Source organism: Elephas maximus, chromosome 7, assembly GCF_024166365.1.
Source record: "Elephas maximus indicus isolate mEleMax1 chromosome 7, mEleMax1 primary haplotype, whole genome shotgun sequence".
Taxonomy (NCBI): domain Eukaryota; kingdom Metazoa; phylum Chordata; class Mammalia; order Proboscidea; family Elephantidae; genus Elephas; species Elephas maximus.
The window spans coordinates 104,262,081-104,281,466 of NC_064825.1; the positions used below are offsets into that span (position 1 = coordinate 104,262,081).

General features: G+C 40.7%; 1 pseudogene; it reads right to left on the reverse strand.

Moving 5' to 3' along the window:
• Positions 1 to 1,354: 1,354 nt before the first annotated feature.
• LOC126080153 (olfactory receptor 4C46-like) lies at positions 1,355 to 2,301 on the reverse strand (annotated as a pseudogene).
• Between the last annotated feature and the right edge of the window lie 17,085 nt (positions 2,302 to 19,386).

The following is a 19,386-nucleotide window of genomic DNA, read 5'->3' on the forward strand; positions in this document are numbered from 1 at the left end:
TTAGTTGCATTTCTTTCTCATTTTTTAGTTTAAGCAGGAGTGAAAATAAATTCTAACTCCTCCACAAGGTCTAGCTAGAATTCTTCAGAGGGTCGGAGTCAGATAAAGGTAGGAAATAATTTCCTAGAGTTCAGTACTGTTTTTTTCTCCCTATATTTTATTTAATTTGTTCATCTTCCTTCGTGTTTTAATTATTAATTTAATATTTAGTATGCACTAGATAGTTTGCTACGTGGCAGAAACTACTGTATCTAGTAGACAAGTATTTTATGGAGGATGACATTAATAAATAGACCAAAAAAAAAAATGCAAACTCATTGCTGATGAGTCAATTCCAACTCACAGCAACCCTAAAGGACAGAGTAGAACTGTCCCAGGGAGGTTCCAAGGAGTGGCTGATGGATTAAAACTGTCGACCATTTGGTTAGCTGCTGAGCTCTTTGCCACTATGCCACCAGGGCTCAGTTTCTACCTAATATGCAAATAATCTTTTACTTGATTTGTGTATGGTGTGAGGTACGGGTCCTGTTTCATTTCAAATGTTCTTTTATTTAGCCATCACTCTCTCTGGTGGGTTTTCAACCTAAGATGGGTGACACGAGCAATACAAAACGGTTTTGAGGCACATAATTCCTCATTTAGAAATGTGGCTCAATCTTCATATCTACCATTCAGAGTTTAAATGGGCAACTGCTTTTATAGCCCTAAAGTAGTTGATATCATAATGTTGCTGGCAAAAACAGACCATAACTTGTGGTATGTAAAAATTAGCAGAGAAATCAGTAAATATTAGATTTTTATTTATAGATAAGGAACTAATACATATAATGTTCCCAGCACAGTCCCTGGCTCAATAGATAGTAGCTATTATAATTATCCGGCCTTTCTAGCATCATTGTTTGACAATGTATCACAACTATTTAGAGCACGGTATGTGAAATCAATCAGATTCTAGTTCCTGGCTCATGAATATATCTGTTTTCTCTCAGTTCCTTACTGGTAAAATGGGATAATAGAGGTCCTGATCTCTTAGCACTTGTTACAGAGATTATTGCTCAATACCAATAAATTTTATTATACCTTTTATCTTTTTAATAAAGGGAAAGCTTATGCATCCATTTACATGGACTATACTATTATAACTAAGTCCAAATTTGGTAGAATTTTCAAGTATTCAAAGAATGCTCCTGGGTTAGGTTTTTTTTCTCTTTTCTTGCACCTATTTATAATCTGCTAAATGCAAAATCTATGAATTATAACGATCTTTTTTTTATCTTTATCCCATAAGTATTTCTTCCTGAGACCATTGTAAAAGTTCTTTTCACACTTGCCTTAATAGAATCATTCTTAGGATCTAGAAATGTTTGTCATCTGAAATAGATTTCCTGCTGCACAATTTCACAAGGGCATTTTTCATCTGGGCATTTCTGAAGGTATATATTAAAGGATTTAACATTGGAGTTATGATGGTGTAGAATACGGCAACTGCTTTGTCAACAGATAAAGTAGCTGCGGGTCTCATATACACAAATATACAGGGCACAAAGAATAAGACAACCACTGTGATGTGGGAAACACAAGTTGAGAGAGCTTTACGCCTCCCCTCTAAGCTGTGGGTCCTTAAGGAGCACAGGATGACCACATAGGAGGCCAGCAAGAGGAGAAAGTTTAACAAGCAGATGAAGCCACTGTTGGCAGCAACAAAGAGCCCTAGAATGTGAGTATCAGTGCAGGCAAGATTGAGCAAAGGGTTCAGATCACACATAAAGTGATCTATGATGTTAGGGCCACAGAAGGGTAATCTAAACATGAAGAGGATCTGTATGATTGCATGGAGAAAGCCTCCCACCCAGGAGACTCCAATTAGCAGACCACACACTCTCCGGTTCATGATAGTTGTGTAGTGCAAGGGCTTGCAGATGGCCACATAACGGTCATAAGCCATCACAGTAAGAAGGATGACCTCAGCACCTCCGATGAAATGTTCCCCAAAGACTTGAGTTATACATCCATTGAATGGGATTGTCTTCCTTTCATGGAGTGAATCCACAATCAGTTTAGGGGTATTGACTGAGGAATAGGAAGCATCGATAAAGGAGAGATAGGCCAGGAAGAAGTACATGGGGGATCCCAGCAATGGGCTGGCAGTGATGGTGACCACAATGAGCACATTTCCTACCACAGTGATGGTATAAAAAAAAAATAGATGACCAAAAACACAGCAAATGTAACTTTCTGCATCTTTGGATTTTCTGTAAGCCCCAATAGAACAAACTCTGTCACATTGTTCTTATTCTCCATGTATTTCGTGAGACCCTTAATCACGTTACCTGCAAAGAGAACAATTTTTATTAATGCAACCTTGAATTTATTCAGCTTTTTCATTCTAATAAACAATTCCTTGGTTCTATTGATTTGTAAATTTTTGAGTTTTTTGAGAGATAAATAAAGGTCCTGAGCCTTTTTTTTCTTTCATTGTAGTAAATATAAATGTAACAAAACATTTACCATTTCAAGATTCCTCACGTGTATAATTCGGTGACATTAATTTATGCTCATTATGTGGTTCAACCAACTCCATTATCCATTTTCCAATGTTTCCATCTCCCTTCATTGAAGCTTAGTATCACCTAAGCATTGAGTCCTCCTTTCTTCCACCTTCCCACCTATCCCTGCAAATCACTAATAAACTTTGGCCTCTATATACTTCCTTATTCTATAAATTCCATATACCCCAGTGCCCTAGAGTCAATATATAAGTGGGATCAATATTCGTCCTTTTGTAAATGACTTATTTTACTCAACATAATGTTTTCAAGGCTCATCTTTGTTATAGCACGTGTCAAGACTTGGATTCTCTTCATGGCTGAAGACAATGTGCCATATACCACTTTTTATTTGTATGTTCATCTATTGATGGACAGTTAGGCTGTTTCCTCCACCTTTTGCCTATTGTGAATAGTGATGTCATTCAATATTCATATTGATGACTTTTGTGTGCAATGTGTCTTTAAACCATGTTTCCATCCTAGTGATTAGTTTTGATTATTAAAGAAAGTTGTCTCCTGGCAGAAGCATATTACCTGATGTGAGGGAGCTAAGTTATAGTTCTATAAGTTGTTTAATATCTATGAGCTTCAACTTTACCTGTCAAATGAGGTTAATAATAATAACCCATATGTTTTGAATGTTCGGAGTGAGTAAGAAATTTTCTATTAGTATGTCTGGAAAGTGCTGAAAAATAGTAACTTATCTATTTGAATAATAATAATCTTAAACAAGACACAACACTATCGAGAAACTTACCTTAGTGGTCTTTAGAGATGAACTTATTGATATTTGGAAAGTTCAGTAAAAATTCCATCTTCAAAACTGACCTCCTCTTGAAATAAGTAGCTTTCGATATAACAGCTGTGACACACTTGGCAAAAGAATATTCAGAAAATTCAATATCAAAGCAAAAGTTTATAAAGTGATGTTTGAGTCTAAATCTTTCCTTTTAGTCTAAAAACACAAAATCTTTTCTCAGAATATCTGGAATTTGAATTTAGAATGGATTCACTTGAAATACTAAAGAGAACTGATCTTCTTTACATATCTCTGGTCCGGCAGTGCAAGAGGCAGAAAGTGGGGAGGAAAGGCATTTAAATGAACCACTCTACCCATGGTGAACCTTGCTCTGGATGTGCAAGCAGCAACCAAAAACATTTTCACCGTGCACTACATGGATGTATAAAGAAGTTTCCATAAATATTCGGGGGCCTTGTCTTGCTCTCTTGGGAATAAATTATCTCCTTTGAATGACGTGGTAGATATGCTGGAAAGACATACTTAAGTAATCCATTGTTGAGTAGGGACTTGTATTACCTCACTTGGAAACTAACCAAATGAAAGTTCCCTTTCTCTGCCTAGACTTAGAGCAGTAATACAATTGTCAAGGAAGCTGAGTGCCATGTGAATAGCAGGTGGCATGATGCCAGTGTGTAGGCTGTGATATAATTTCTCTGTTGACTCATTTCACAGAGGGGGCTTCTGAGTTGTTACCAATATTAAACCTTTCCTAGAAATACATTATCAAATGCTTGAGAGTTAGAGCAGTAGAGCATGAGTCAGAATCGACTGGACAGCAATGGGTTATTTTAAAGTACTTGTCTCCAAATTTGTTTTTTACATTTCAGAGGTCTTTGGAAGTAGCCAGAGGCCCCCAAAGGTGTCAGATAACTGCATCTTCTGGGACTCATGGGCTGGTCAGAAAGCAATCCCAGACACCCTTTGCCACCATATCGATGCTGACTTAGTGACTACAGAAGTGTCCCATAGGATTTTCAAGGCTGTAAATCTTTATGGAGTCGACTGCCACAATTTCTCCCACTGAGCAGCTGGTTACTTCCAACAGCCGAACTTTTGGTAAGCAGATGAGCATTTTAACAACTGAACCAGCAGGGTTCCTTGGTCAGAAAGCTGTTGTTACTAGGTGCTGTTGAATTGGTTCCCACTCATAGAGACCCTATGTACAACAGAACAAATCACAGTGGTCCTGTGCCATCCTCATAATCATTGTTATGGTTGAGCCCATTGTAGCAGTCACTGGGTTAATCCATCTTGATGGCGGTCTTCCTGTTTTTCCCTGACCGTCTACTTCACCACGCACGATGTCCTTCTCCAGGGACTGGTCCGTTCTCATTTCCAAGAAGCATTCTGGCTATGCTTCTTAAAGCTAGGCCGAAAGCTAGGTCAGAAAGCCAGGCAGCTTTAAAAATGTAGAGATCTCTAAAACACAAGATGAGAGTTCTGCTTGTTCTACATCTTTGTTACTTGGTATTTTTAGTTGTTTTTCTTTTAGTCATTCTAAGGGTTACATGTTGGTGGTAGTGGTGCTGTAGGGTGGATTCTGACTCATAGTGACCCCGTGTGACAGAGAAGAACTGCCCTATAGAGTTTTCTATGGTGTTATCTTTACAGGGAGTACTGGTGATGCAGTGGTTAAAGTGCTTGTCTGCTAACCTAAAGGTGGGTAGTTTGAATCCACCAGCAACTCCATGGGAGAAGGAAGTGACAGTCTGCTTCTATAAAGATTACAGTCTTGGAAACCCTATGGGGCAGTTCTACCCTGTCCTATAAGGTCACTATGAGTCAGAATGGACTGGATGGCAGTGGGTTTGGTTTTTAATCTTTACTGGTGGAGCGCTGGTGGCACAGTGATTAAGTGCTCTGCTGCTAACCAAAAGCGAATGGTTTGAACCCACCAGTTGCTTTGCGGGAGAAAGATGTCCTGTAGGGTTGCTGTAAGTCAAAATCTACTCGACTGCATTGGTGTTCTTAAAATCTTTACAAGTGATGATAACCAGGTCTTTCTTGGGCAGAATAGCTGGCGTCTTAGGCTGGGTTCTCTAGGGAAGCAAAACCAGTAAAATGTATAAATATATATATAGATTTATATCAAGGAAACAGGTCATGTGATTGTAGAGGCTGAAACGTTACAAGTCCATGAATCAGAATAGAGGCATCTCCCAATTCATGCAGCCACAGAACTGGTGAACCCAGATCAACAAGTTGGAGAGCAGAGCTCCTGCTCACATGCTGTGGAGGTTGATGAATCCCAAGATGGGCAGGCAAGACTGCAAGGTTTCTCCTGATTCACGTAGCTGCAGGGACTGGCAAACCCAGATTAGCAGGTCGCGGAGCAGGACTCTTGGTCACAGACTGTGAAGATCGATGAATCCCAAGATCGACAGGTAAGCTGTTAGCTCCAGTCACTTGAAGGTCAGACAAGAGGCAATTGCTGCATCCAGAACAAGCCAAAAACCTTGGGGAGGTATGGAGGAAGGAAGTAGGTGGCAGACGGTGGAGAGAGGAAGGCTAAGGGGGCAGTGAGCTCCCACAGGCCCCACCCCGGCTGGTATCATTCAGCAGATTCTATCACAGGGGTGATCGCATATCAAATTTCAACAGGAAAGTGGTCACATTATACAACTGCCAAAACACTGAAAATCATGGCCCAGCCAAGTTGACACACACTCTTTTTTTTTTTTTAAATAATTTTTATTGTGCTTTAAGTGAAAGTTTACAAATCAAGTCAGTCTCTCACACAAAAACCCATATACACCTTGCTACACACTCCCAATTACTCTCCCCCTACTGAGACAGCCTGCTCTCTCCCTCCACTCTCTCTTTTCGTGTACTTTTCGCCAGCTTCTAACCCCCTCCACCCTCTCATCTCCCCTCCAGGCAGGAGATGCCAACACAGGCTCAAGTGTCCACCTGATCCAAGAAGCTAACTCCTCACCAGCAGCCCTCTCCAACCCATTGTCCAGTCCAATCCATGCCTGAAGAGTTGGCTTCGGGAATGGTTCCTGTTCTGGAGCAACAGAAGGTCTGGGGGCCATGATCACCGAGGTCCTCCAGTCTCAGACCATTAAGTCTGATCTTATGAGAATTATGGTCTGCATCCCACTGCTCTCCTGCTCCCTCAGGGGTTCTCTGTTGTGTTCCCTGTCAGGGCAGTCTTCGGTTGTAGCCGGGCACCATCTAGTTCTTCTGGTCTCAGGATGATGTAGTCTCTGGTTCATGTGGCCCTTTCTGTCTCTTGGGCTCGTAATCACCTTGTGTCTTTGGTGTCTTCATTCTCTTTGATCCAGGTGGGTTGAGGCCAATTGATGCATCTGAGATGGCTGCTTGCTACTGTTTAAGACCCCAGATGCCCCTCTTCAAAGTGGGATGCAGAATGTTTTCTTTATAGATTTTATTATGCCAGTTGACTTAGATGTCCCCTGAAACCATGGTCCCCAGGCCCCTGTCCCTGCTACACTGGCCTTCGAAGCATTCAGTTTATTCAGGAAACTTCTTTGCTTTTGGTTTAGTCCAATGGTGCTGACCTCCCCAGAACTGTGTGCTGTCTTTCTCTTCACCTAAAGTAGTTCTTATCTACTATCTAATTAGTGAATACCCCCTCCCACCCTCCCTCCCTCCCTCCTCTCTCTCGTAACCACAAAAGAATGTTTTCTTCTCACTTTAAACTACTTCTCAAGTTCTTGTAATAGTGGTCTCATACAATATTTGTCCTTTTGCAGCTGACTAATTTCACTCAGCATAATGCCTTCCAGGTTCCTCCATGTTATGAAGTATTTCACAGATTCCTCACTGTTCTTTATTGATGCATAGTATTCCATTGTGTGAATATACCATAATTTATTTACCCATTCATCTGTTGATGGGCACCTTGGTTGCTTCCATGTTTTTGCTATGTAAACAGTGCTGCAATAAACGTGGGTGTGCATATATTTGTTCATGTAAAGGCCCTTATTTCTCTAGGATATATTCCAAGGAATGGGATTGCTGGATCGTTTGGTAGTTCTATTTCTAGCTTTTTAAGGAAGCGCCAAATTGATTCCCAAAGTGGTTGTACCATTTGACATTCCCACCAGCAGTGTAGAAGTGTTCCAATCTCTCCACAGCCTCCCCAACATTTATTATTTTGTGTTTTTTGGATTAATGCCAGCCTTGTTGGAGTGAGATGAAATCTCATTGTAGTTTTGATCTGCATTTCTCTAATGGCTAATGATAGTGAACATTTCCTCATATATCTGTTAGCTACCTGAATGTCTTCTTTAGTGAAGTATCTATTCATATTTTTTTCCATCTTTTAATTGGGTTATTTGTCTTTTTGCAGTTTAGCTTTTGCAGTGTTATGTAGATTTTAGAGATCAGGCGCTGATCAGAAAAGTCCTAGCTGAAAACTTTTTCCCAGTCTGTAGGTAGTGTTTTTACTCTTTTGGTGAGGTCTCTGGAGGAGTATTTTTATTTTGGATGAGCATAAGTGTTTGATTTTTAGGAGCTTCCAGTTATCTAGTTTTTCTTCTACATTCTTTAGAATGTTTTTTAATAGTGTTTATGTCATGTATTAGGGCTCCTAACGTTGTCCCTATTTTTTCTTCCATGATCTTTATCGTTTTAGATTTTATATTTAGGTCTTTAATCCATTTTGAGTTAGCTTTTGTGCATGGAGTGACGTACAGGTCTTGTTTCATTTTTTTGCAGATGGATATCCAGGTATGCCAGCACCATTTTGTTAAGAAGACTGTCTTTTCCCCATTTAACTGTTTTGGGGACTTTGTCAAATATCAGCTGCTCACATGTGGATGGATTTATGTCTGGATTCTGAATTCTGTTCCATTGGCCCATGTATTTGTTTTTGTACCAGTACCAGGCTGTTTTGACTAATGTGGCGGTATAACAGGTTCTAAAATCAGGTAAAGTAAGGGCTCGCACTTTGTTCTTCTTTTTCAGTAATGCCTTATTTATCCGGGGCCTCTTTCCCTTCCATATGAAATTAGTGATTTGTTTCTCCATCTCATTAAAGAATGTCATTGGGATTTGGATTGGAATTGCATTAAATGTATAGATCATTTTTGGTAGAATAGAGATTTTTATAATGTTAAGTCTTCCTACCCATAAGCAAGGTATGTTCTTCCACATATATAAGTCTGTTTTGGTTTCCTGCAGAAGTGTGCTGTAGTTTTCTTTGTATAAGTCTTTTACATCTCTGGTAAGATTTATTCCTAAGTATTTTATCTTCTGGGGGGCTACTGTAAATGGCATTGATTTGGTGATTTCCTCTTCGATGTTCTTTTTGTTGGTGTAGAGGAATCCAACTGATTTTTGTATGTTTATCTTGTATCCCGATACTCTGCTGAACTCTTCTATTAGTTTCAGTAGTTTTCTGGAGGATTCCTTAAGGTTTTCTGTGTATAAGACCATGTCATCTGCAAACAGAGATACTTTTACCTCTTCCTTGCCAATCTGGTTGCCCTTTATTTCTTTATCTAGCCTAATTGCTCTGGCTAGGACTTCCAGCACAATGTTGAATAAAAGTGGTGATAAAGGGCATCCTTGTCTGGCTCCCGATCACAATGGGAGTGTTTTCAGGCTCTCTCCATTTAGGGTGATGTTGGCTGCTGGCTTTGTATAAATGCCCTTTATTATGTTGAGAAAGTTTCCTTCTATTCCTATTTTGCTGAGAGTTTTTATCATGAATGAGTGTTGAACTTTGTCAAATGCCTTTTCTGCATCAATTGATAAAATCATGTGATTTTTGTCTTTTGTTTTCTTTATGTGGTGGATTGTATTAATTGTTTTTCTAATGTTGAACCATCCCTGCATACCTGGTATGAATCCCACTTGGTCATGGTGAATTACTTTTTGGATATGTTGTTGAATTCTATTGGCTATAATTTTGTTGAGGATTTTTGCATCTACATTCATGAGGGATATAGGTCTATAATTTTCTTTTCTTGTGGTGTCTTTACCTGGTTTTGGTATCAGGGATATGGTGGCTTCATAGAATGAATTTGGTAGCATTCCACCCTTTTCTATGCTCTGAAATACCTTTAGTAGTAGTGGTGTTAACTCTCTTCTGAAAGTTTGTAGAAGTCTGCAGTGAAGCCGTCCGGACCAGGGCTTTTTTTTGTGGGGAGTTTTTTGATTACCTTTTCAATCTCTTCTTTTGTTATGGGTCTATTTAATTGTTATACATCTGTTTGTGTTAGTTTAGGTAGGTAGTGTGTTTCTAGGAATTCATCCATTTCTTCTAAGTTTTCAAATTTGAGTATAGTTTTTCATAGTAATCTGATAAGATTCTTTTAATTTCAGCTGGGTCTGTTGAAATATCGCCCATCTCATTTCTTATTTGGTTTATTTGCTTCCTCTCCTGTTTTTCTTTTGTCAGTTTGGCCAATGGTTTATGAATTTTGTTGAGTTTTTCAAAAAACCAGCTTTTGATCTTGTTAATTCTTTCAATTGTTTTCCTGTTTTCTATTTCATTTAGTTCAGCTCTAGTTTTTATTATTTGTTTTCTTCTGGTGCCTGTGGGTTTCTTTTGTTGCTCTCTTTCTATTTGTTGAAGTGGTAGGGATAGTTCTTTGATTTTGGCCCTTTCTTCTTTTTGGATGTGTGCATTTATTGATATAAATTGGCCTCTGAGCACCGCTGTTGCTGTGTACCAAAGGTTCTGATGGGAAGTGTTTTCATTCTCATTGGATCCTATGAATTTCTTTATTCCATCCTTAATGTCTTCTATAATCCAGTCTTTTTTGAACAGGGTATTGTTCAGTTTCTAAGTGTTTGATTTATTTTCCCTGCTTTTCCTGTTATTGATTTCTACTTTTATGGCCTTATGGTCAGAGAAGATGCTTTGTAATATTTCAATGTTTTGGATTCTGCTAAGGCTTGTTTTATGACCTAATATGTGGTCTATTCTAGAGAATGTTCCATGTGCGCTAGAAAAGAAAGTATAGTTGGTTGCTATTGGTTGGAGTGTTCTGTATATGTCTACGAGGTCAAGTTGGTTGATTGTTGCATTTAGATCTTCCGTGTGTTTATTGAGCTTTTTCTGGATGTCCTGTCCTTCACCAAAAGTGGTGTGTTGAAGCCTCCGACTATTATTGTGGAGCTGTCTATCTCACTTTTCAATGCTGATAGAGTTTGTTTTATGTATCTTGCAGCCCTGTCATTGGGTGGATAAATATTTAATATGGTTACATCTTCTTGGTGTATTGTCCCTTTAATCATTATATAGTGTCCTTCCTTATCCTCTCTGATGGATTTTTTAAAGTCTATTTTGTCAGAAATTAATATTGCCACTCCTGCTCTTTTTTGATTGTTCTTTGCTTGATATATTTTTTTCCATCCTATGAGTTTTAGTTTGTTTGTGTCTCTAAGTCTAAGGTGTGTCTCTTGTAGACAGCATATAGACGGATCTTGTTTTTTAATCCATTCTGCCACTCCCTGTCTCTTTATTGGTGCATTTAATCCATTTACATTCAGGGTAATTATAGATAGGTATGAATTTAGTAGTATCATTTTGACGTCTTTTTTTGTGTGTTGACAGCTTCTTTTTCCCACTTCATTTTATGTGCTGAGTAGATTTTCTTTATATGTTGTCCTTTCCTCATATTTTTTGTTGTTGATTTTGTTTCTGCTGAGTCTGTATTTTTCCCTTGTATGTTATTTTGATGAGTAGGATAGTTTGTGTCCGTTGTGGTTACCTTATTATTTACCCTTATATTCCTAAATTTATAACTAACTTTTATTTCTTTGTATCACCGTATCTTCCTCTCCATATGGAAGGTGTATGATTACATTTCTTAGTCCCTCTTTATTATTTTAATGTTGTTTTTATAAAATAGCATCGCCATTACCCTGTGTTGGGCTTTTTTTTTTTTTTTTTTTTGATTTCACTGTCTGGGTTGACTTCTGGTTGCTCTGCCCAGTGTTCTAGTCTTGGGTCAATACCTGATATTATTGATTTTCTAATCAAAGAGCTCCCTTTAGTATTTCTTGTAGTTTTGATTTGGTTTTTACGAATTCCCTCAACTTGTGTTTATCTGGAAATGTCTTAATTTTGCCTTCATATTTAAGAGACAGTTTTGATGGATATATGATTCTTGGCTGGCAATTTTTTTCCTTCAATTTTTTAAATATGTCGTCCCATTGTCTTCTTGCCTGCATGGTTTCTGCCGACTAGTCCGAGCTTATTCTTATTAGCTCTGCCTTGTAGGTGACTTTTAATTTATCCCTCGCTGCTCTTAAAATTGTCTCCTTATCTGTGGTTTTGGCAAGCTTGATTATAATATGTCTTGGTGACTTTCTTTTCAGATCTACCTTATGTGGAATTCGATGAGCATATTGGATAGATATCTTCTCATCTTTTACAATATCGGAAGTTTTCTGCCAACAAATCCTCAACAATTTTCTCTGTATTTTCTGTTATCCCTCCCTGTTCTGATACTCCAATCACTCATAGGTTACTTCTCTTAATAGAATCCCACATGATTCTTAAGGTTTCTTCATTTTTTTAAATTCTTTTATCTGATTTTTCTTTAAATATATTAGTGCCAAGTGATTTATCTTCAGGTTCAGAAATTCTAGCTTGTACTTGCTCAATTCTGCTCCTCTGACTTTCTATTGAGTTATCTAAATCTGTAATTTTATTGTTAATCTTGTGAATTTCTGATTGCTGTTTGTGGATTTTTCCAGCTTATTAAACTTTTCATTATGTTCCTGAATAATCTTCCTGAGTTCTTCAGTTGCTTTATCTGTGTGTTCCTTGGCTTATTCTGTGTATTGTCTGATTTCCTTCCTGATGTCTTGAAGGGTTCTGTATCTTAAACTTTTGTATTCTGCATCTGGTAATTCCAGGAATGCACTTTCATCTAAAAGATCCCTGGATTCTTTGTTTTGAGAGCCTGTTGAGGTGATCATGGCCTGTTTCTTTATGTGACTTGATATTGACTGTTGTCTCTGAGCCATCTATTGACTGTTGTCTCTGAGCCATCTATAAGTTATTGTATTAGTTTATGCTTGCTTACTGTGTCGTAGCTGCTTTCTTGGTTTTGTTTTGGTATACCCCTATGGGTTGCTTGAGTGAGCTAGCTTGATTATTTTTGCCTTTGGAGCTCTAGTGTCCTGTCCCCAGCTAGCTAGAGCTGTTATGAGGTATATCAGTCTAGGAGTCCATTCAGTCTTCTTGTATGAATTCAGCTCAGGTTTCTGATATCAAGTGTGTGGTACAGGCTCTGTCCTACAGTCTTAGAGGGGCAGGGGTGATTGGCATATATACCTGTATCTGATTGCAGCAGGGGGTCATGTTCTGAACAAGGCAGGGGGCTGAGAACCAACCCCCAAGTGTCTCTGAGGAAAACGCATCTCTGTTCCCTAGAGTGTACAGGTGGGTGGGCTCTGCAGAGGGACCATGGGCACCCAAAGATTTTGTTGTAAGGACTGGGAGGTACCAGTTATCCCTGGGCCCCTGTCACGGGTGGCTGGGTGACCCAAGTGGAGCCACCAGTCCTTAGGCCCCTGTTGTGGGTAGGCGAGGACCTTGTTTAATAGGCAAAGCGATGTCAAACATCAAACACCCCCCCTCCACTGCACCACTGAAATGGTTGGAGTTTGCCAACAAGGGCCTATTCTCCCAAAATAGGTCCACACAGATCCATGCAGAAGGCAAAGGTGCTCAAGGTCCACTGACGGTTTATGCCTGGACAGGTACCGCTTCTGTCCTGATCTCCCCCAGTTAATGGAGCTAGCAAATTATCTTTTCTCTGCAGTTGGAAATTTTTTCCTTCCTCAAGGCCAGGAGGATGGTTCCAGGTGCTCACCAGTGTGTATTTCAGGCCTAGGGATTCAGCTGCTGAAGCTGGGTTGGCGGTGTGGGGGAGCGCGGTAAAATATACGCAAATACTTAGCTTTTGCTGAGAGCGCCCTTCTGTTCAGGTTCTGGAGGTATGAGTGGGCTGTGTGGCTGGCTGCTTCTCCCCAAGGAAACTGCAGCTGAAGGCTAGGACCAGCCCGCTGCCACCACTGCCGCTGCCACAGCCGCTCTGGGAATAATGCCTGAAGGCTCCCTGCAATTTAGGTCCGGCAATTCCTCTCTGCTCTTGAATGGTCTCTTCCTTCCCCCGCCCCTCAGTTAATTGTCTAAGCTTGCCTTTGATGCTCAGGGCTCCCAGCTAGTCACAAATATATTCGTTTCACTTGTTTTCTCGGGTCGTTGTTGTAAAGAAGGCTCCACGGAAGAATCTGTCTATTCCGCCATCTTGGCTCCACCTCTTGATGCACAATCTTAACCATCATAGTTCACCCCTAGTCAACATGGCCCCTGTACACATCTCCAGAAACCATAAATAATCTCTGAATAAACACAATTACAAAGTCATACTTGCACCTAACATGACGGCATGATACAACTAACACACATACAACCGAAAATGCGCTAGCCCTGTTTACGTCTTGTATTTTATAAGTGAAGAAAACAAAAATATCTGATGTACACCTGGAAAGCAGAAATACTCAGAAAAATTACAGTCCTTATTTCTGGAACTGGTCATGTGGCAATAACTGGTATTTAGAACTACCTTCTTCCACCACCCTTTCAGTATTCCTCTTGCCCTCAGCAAGCACCTCAGCCTCCTGGAGAACATTGCCCCAACCCTGCAAAGTATCACCACCTAGCTGGTGCAGTAATTGTGTCTTTAGGAGGCCACTCCATTGTTCTATCAAGCCAGCTCCTTCAGGATGACAGGGAAGATGGTAAAACCAGTGAATTCCATGACGATGACTCCACTGCCACATTTCATTTGCTGTGAAGTGAGTCCCTTGATCAGAAACAATGCTGTGTGGGATACCATGATGGTGGTTAAGGCATTCTGTAAGTTGTTGGATGATAGTTTTGGCAGAAGCATGGCATGCAAGGAAGGCAAGTCCATATCCAGAGTATCTATTCCAGTAAGGACAAAATGCTGCCCTTTCCACAATGGAAGTGGTCCAATGTAGCCATATTGCCACCAGTTTGCTGGCTGATCACCTCAAGGGGTGGTGCCATATCTGGGACTCAATGTTGGTCTCTTCTGTTGGCAGATTTGGCACTCAACTGTGGCCGCAGCCAAGCCAGCCTTGGTGAGTGGAAGTCCATGCTGCTGGGCTCATGCATAACCTCCATCCCTGCCACCATGGCCACTTTGTTCATGAGCTCATTGAGAAATGATGGGAGTAGCTAGGGAAAGAGGATGACTGGTTTCCATAGAACATATCATCCTATCCACTTGATTGTTAAAATCATCCTCTACTGAAGTCACCCTTTTATGAATATTCACATGAGATACAAATACCTTTACTTCTTTGGCACATGCAAAGAGGTTTATCCACATACCTCTTCCCGATAAATCTTTGTCTCCAATTTTCCAGTCATGTTCCTTTCAAGTCTCTGACCATCCAGCCAAACAATTGGTCCCGGCCCATGAATCACTATACAATCGCAAATCTGGCCATTTCTCCTTCCAAGCAAAGTGAGCCACCAGAAGCATTGCTTGAAATTCTGCCCTTTGGGAGGATTTCCGTTCACCACTGTCCTTCAGGGAGGTCCCAGAAAGGGGCTGTAGTGCTGCTGCTGTCCTCTTTTAAGTGGTGCCTGCGTATTGCACAGAATCAAGTGTGAACCAAGTATGAGTTTTCTCTTCTCAGTCAACTGGTCATAAGGAACTCCCCATGAGGCCATAGATGCAGACTAGGAGATAGAAGGTACTATGACAGGATTGGAGACCAGGGGCATTTGGGCCGCTTCCTCATACGAGTTGATTGTGCTTCAGGTCCTGCTTGGGCCTGATCTCATATATACCACTTCTCTTTAATGGTGGAGTACTGTTGTGCACGTCCAACCTTATGACTCTGTGAGTCAAACAACTTCGAGTTCATGATGGGAAGCTCAGGCCACATGGTGCCTTGGTGTCCCATGGTTAAGCATTCAGCCTCTACTAAAGCCCAGTTACAAGCCAAAAACTGTTTTTCAAAAGGAAAGTAGTTATCTGGAGAGGATGGCAGGGCTTTGCTCCAAAATTCTAAGGATCTGCTCTGTGATTCATCATAGGGGCCTGCGAAAGACTCCAAACAGCATCTCTATTTACCACTGACACTTCAAGCACCATTGAATCAGCCAGATCATATGGCCCAAGTGGCAGAGTGGCTTGTGCAGCAGCCTGAGCCTGTTGCAGAACCTTCTCTTGTTCTAGGCCCCACTCAAAACTAGCAGTTTTTTGAGTCACTTGACTAATAGGCCAGAATAGCACACCCAAATAAGGAATATGTTGCCTCCCAAATCCAAAGAGGCCAACTAGGTGCTGTGCCTCCTTTTTAGTTTTGGGAGCAGCCAGGCACAAGAACTTATCCTGCTCTTTAGAAGGAATATCTTGACATACCCCACACCACTGGACCCCTAGCAATTTCACTGAGGTGGAAGGAGCCTGAAGTTTTATGGGATTAATTTCACACCCTCTAGCACCCAAATGTTTTACCAATGAGCCCAGGGTCATTGACACTTCTTCCTTAATGGATCCAATCAGCATAATGTCATCAATGTAATGGACCAGTGTGACATCCTGTGGAAGGGAAAGGTAATCAAGGTCCCTTCCGACTAAATTATGACAGGGCTGGAGAATTGATGTAGAACTGAGGTAAGCAAGTGAAGGTGTATTGCTGGCCTTGCCAGCTGAAGGGAAACTGCTTCTAGTGGTCCTTTGAAACAGGTATGGAGAAAAAGGCATTAGCCAGATCAATAGCTGCATAACAGGTACCAAAAAAAAAGATGTATTAATTTGCTCAAGCAATGAAACTACATCTGGAATAGCAGCTGCAATTGAAGCCACCACCTGGTTAAGTTTTCAATAATCTATTGTCATTCTCCAAGACCCGTCTGATTTTTTGCACAGGCCAAATAGGCTAGTTGAATGGGAATGTGGTGGCAATCACCACCCCTGGATCCTTCAAGTCCTTGATGGTGGCACTAACCTCTGCAATCCCTCCGGAAACACACTACTGCTTTTGGTTTACTATTTTCCTAGGTAAGGGCAGTTCTACTTGGCTTTTCCTACTGTCAGTGCCCTTACTCTACTTGTCAGAGATCCAGTGTGGGGGTTCTGCCAGTTGCTGAGTATATCTATTCCAATTAGGCATCCTGGAACTGGAGCAATCATTATAGGATGGGTTTGGAGACACACTAGACCTGCTGTGAGACAGATATGAGCCAAAACTTCATTAATAACCTGATCTCCATATGACCCTACTCTGACTGGTGGGCCACAGTGATGTTTTGGGTCTCCTGGAATTAGTGTCAGTTCAGAGCCAGTATCCAGTATTCCCCCAAAAGTCTGATTATTTCCTTTTCCCCAATGAACAGTCACTGTTGTAAAAGGCCGTAGATCCCTTTGGTGAAGGGTGGGAGAGAGATTAAGAGCATAAATTTTGGGCAGTGTATTGAAGTCCTTCCTCAAGGGGACCTGGCCTCTCCTTTATTCAAGGGGTTGTGGGTCTTTAAACTCTCTCAAGTCTGGGAGTTGATTGAAGGACTGTGACTCTCTATTCTGGTGATTTAATTTAGACTGCTGTTCACCTGACCTAGAATTCATCTGTTTGTACAGATCAAGTAACGTTTAGTAGATTTCCCATCTACTTCACTTCTAAGGACACCATGACTAAGTAGCCAATGCCCTAAGACCATACAAGTCAGACTATTCTTGTTACTGATATGACTCCTCTGTCCATTACTGTCACCACACCCACCTTGTCTTTGTCAACTGAGTGCTGCCACTTGGCCCCTATTAACACGGGGTCCAATCAGCTCCAGTGTAGTTAGGTGTCTTAATTCAGTTAGGGCAGTTCCCACATAAAATAGCAATCACAAGAGTCTTCAAGGATGGTGGAGCTCCTTTCACAAATTTGTTCCTCACCCAGAAGCATTCAATGTGTGGGTCTAATCTGACAAAGCCACTCTAACATGTCAATTTCCCTAAGCTTTTGGATGCTTTTTTCTACAGTATATAAAGGCAGGTCTGGTACTTCAACTTGATTTAGTGTAGGCCACTGAGTCATCTACGCTTCAGCAACCCAACCAAAGAATTATTTGATACTTTCTTAACTTCTCGAGCTGAAACATTGAATGAACAATCTGTGCTTAGTGGACCCATATCAATAAACTCAGACTGATCCATCTTTATGTTCCTTGCACAGTTATCCCACCCTTAATAGTCATATCCACACATATTCCCCAGGTTTCTGTTTGTACATATTAGAAAAATAATTCTTTTGGAGGATAGCATACCTCCTCCTGGGTTACACTTTGTACTTCATCTTTTGGGGCTTGCTGGGACTTAAGTTTAGTTATACATCTAGATATCAGAATCAGTAGTGTGGAATTGTTTTGAGAACTTTCAGCTTTGTCTTGTAAAGCATCTGCCTCATGTGATGCTCCAGGGAATGACTCAGGAAAGGGCTCTTTAGGGACAGTTGGACTAGGCTAATCTCTTTAGATAGGAGTAGAGGGGCTAATGGGTTTTCTGGACAGGATGGTTTAGCAGACAAATATGAATTAATCTCTTCAGATGGGAGTGGTTCTGTTGGCAGGAGTGATTCAACAGAATTTAGGAGCTCAGTGTCTCCAGCTTCCTGATTATCTGCCCATATGTCCCTATCCAAAGTTTCAGGATCCCATTTCTTCCCAATTAATGCCCTCATTTTAACTTCGGTCACCTCTTGAGGTTGACAATTGAGGAGGCACTGTAATTCAGCCACTCTTAAAAGTCTGGGTTCAGTTTTCAGCAATATCAGCAAGATATAAGGCTTTCTTTCAAAGCACAAGTGTGAGCTCTGAGGTTGTTTATGCACTTGAGCTTTGAGTCTGAAGCCCTGAGTGCATCTCTTTCTTTCACCAGTTTGTCTAGTGAAAGTCGGGCCAATCAACCAATTTCCTTATACTTTTCATTATGATAAAATTGTAGAAAGGTATTGTTATGGGTTGAATTATGTCCCAAATGTATGTATCAACTTGGTTAGGCCATGATTCCCAGTATTGTGTGGTTATCCTTCATTTTGTGATTGTAATTTTATGTTAAGAGGATTAGGGTGGGATTGTAACACCACTCTTACTCAGGTCACCTCCCTGACCCAATGTAAAGGGAGTTTCCCTGGAATGTGGTCTGTACCACCTTTTATCTCTTAAAAGATAAAAGGAAAGAGAAGCAAGAAGAGAGTTGGGGACCTCACACAACCATGAAAGCAGCACCAGGAGCAGAGTGCATCCTTTGGACCTGGGGTCCCTGCACCTGAGAAGCTCCACCACCATGGGAAGATTGAGGACAAGTACCTTCCTTCAGAGCTGACAAAGAGATAAAGCCTTCTCCTGGAGCTGACACCCTGAATTTGGACTTGTAACCTACTAGACTGTGATAAAAAAAATTTTCCTTTGTTAAAGCCATCCACTTGTGGTATTTCTGTTATAGCTCCAGGAATTGATGGAAGATCAATTGAGATGTTTCAACAAATGGATGCAGTGCTGGAGGTGCTCACTTGTCTATGCCAAGAAATATGGAAGACAGCTTCCTGGCCAACTGACTGGAAGAGGCCATATTTATGCCTATTCCCAAGAAAGGTGATCCAACCGAATGTGGAAATTATAGAACAATATCATTAATATCACACACAAGCAAAATTTTGCTGAAGATCATTCAGAAACAGCTGCAGCAGCATATCAACAGGGAACTGCCAGAAATTCAGGTCGGTTTCAGAAGAGGACGTGGAACCAGGGATATCATTGCTGATGTCAGATGGATCCTGGCTGAAAGCAGAGAATACCAGAAGGATGTTTACCTGTGCTTTATTGACTATGCAAAGGCATTCAACTGTGTGGATCGTAGCAAATTATGGATAACATTGCAAAGAATGGGAATTCAAGAACAACTTAACTGTGCTCATCAAGGAACCTTTGTATAGATCAAGAGGCAGTTGTTCTGGCAGAACAAGGGGATACTGATTAAAGTCAGGAAAGGTGTGTGTCAGGGTTGT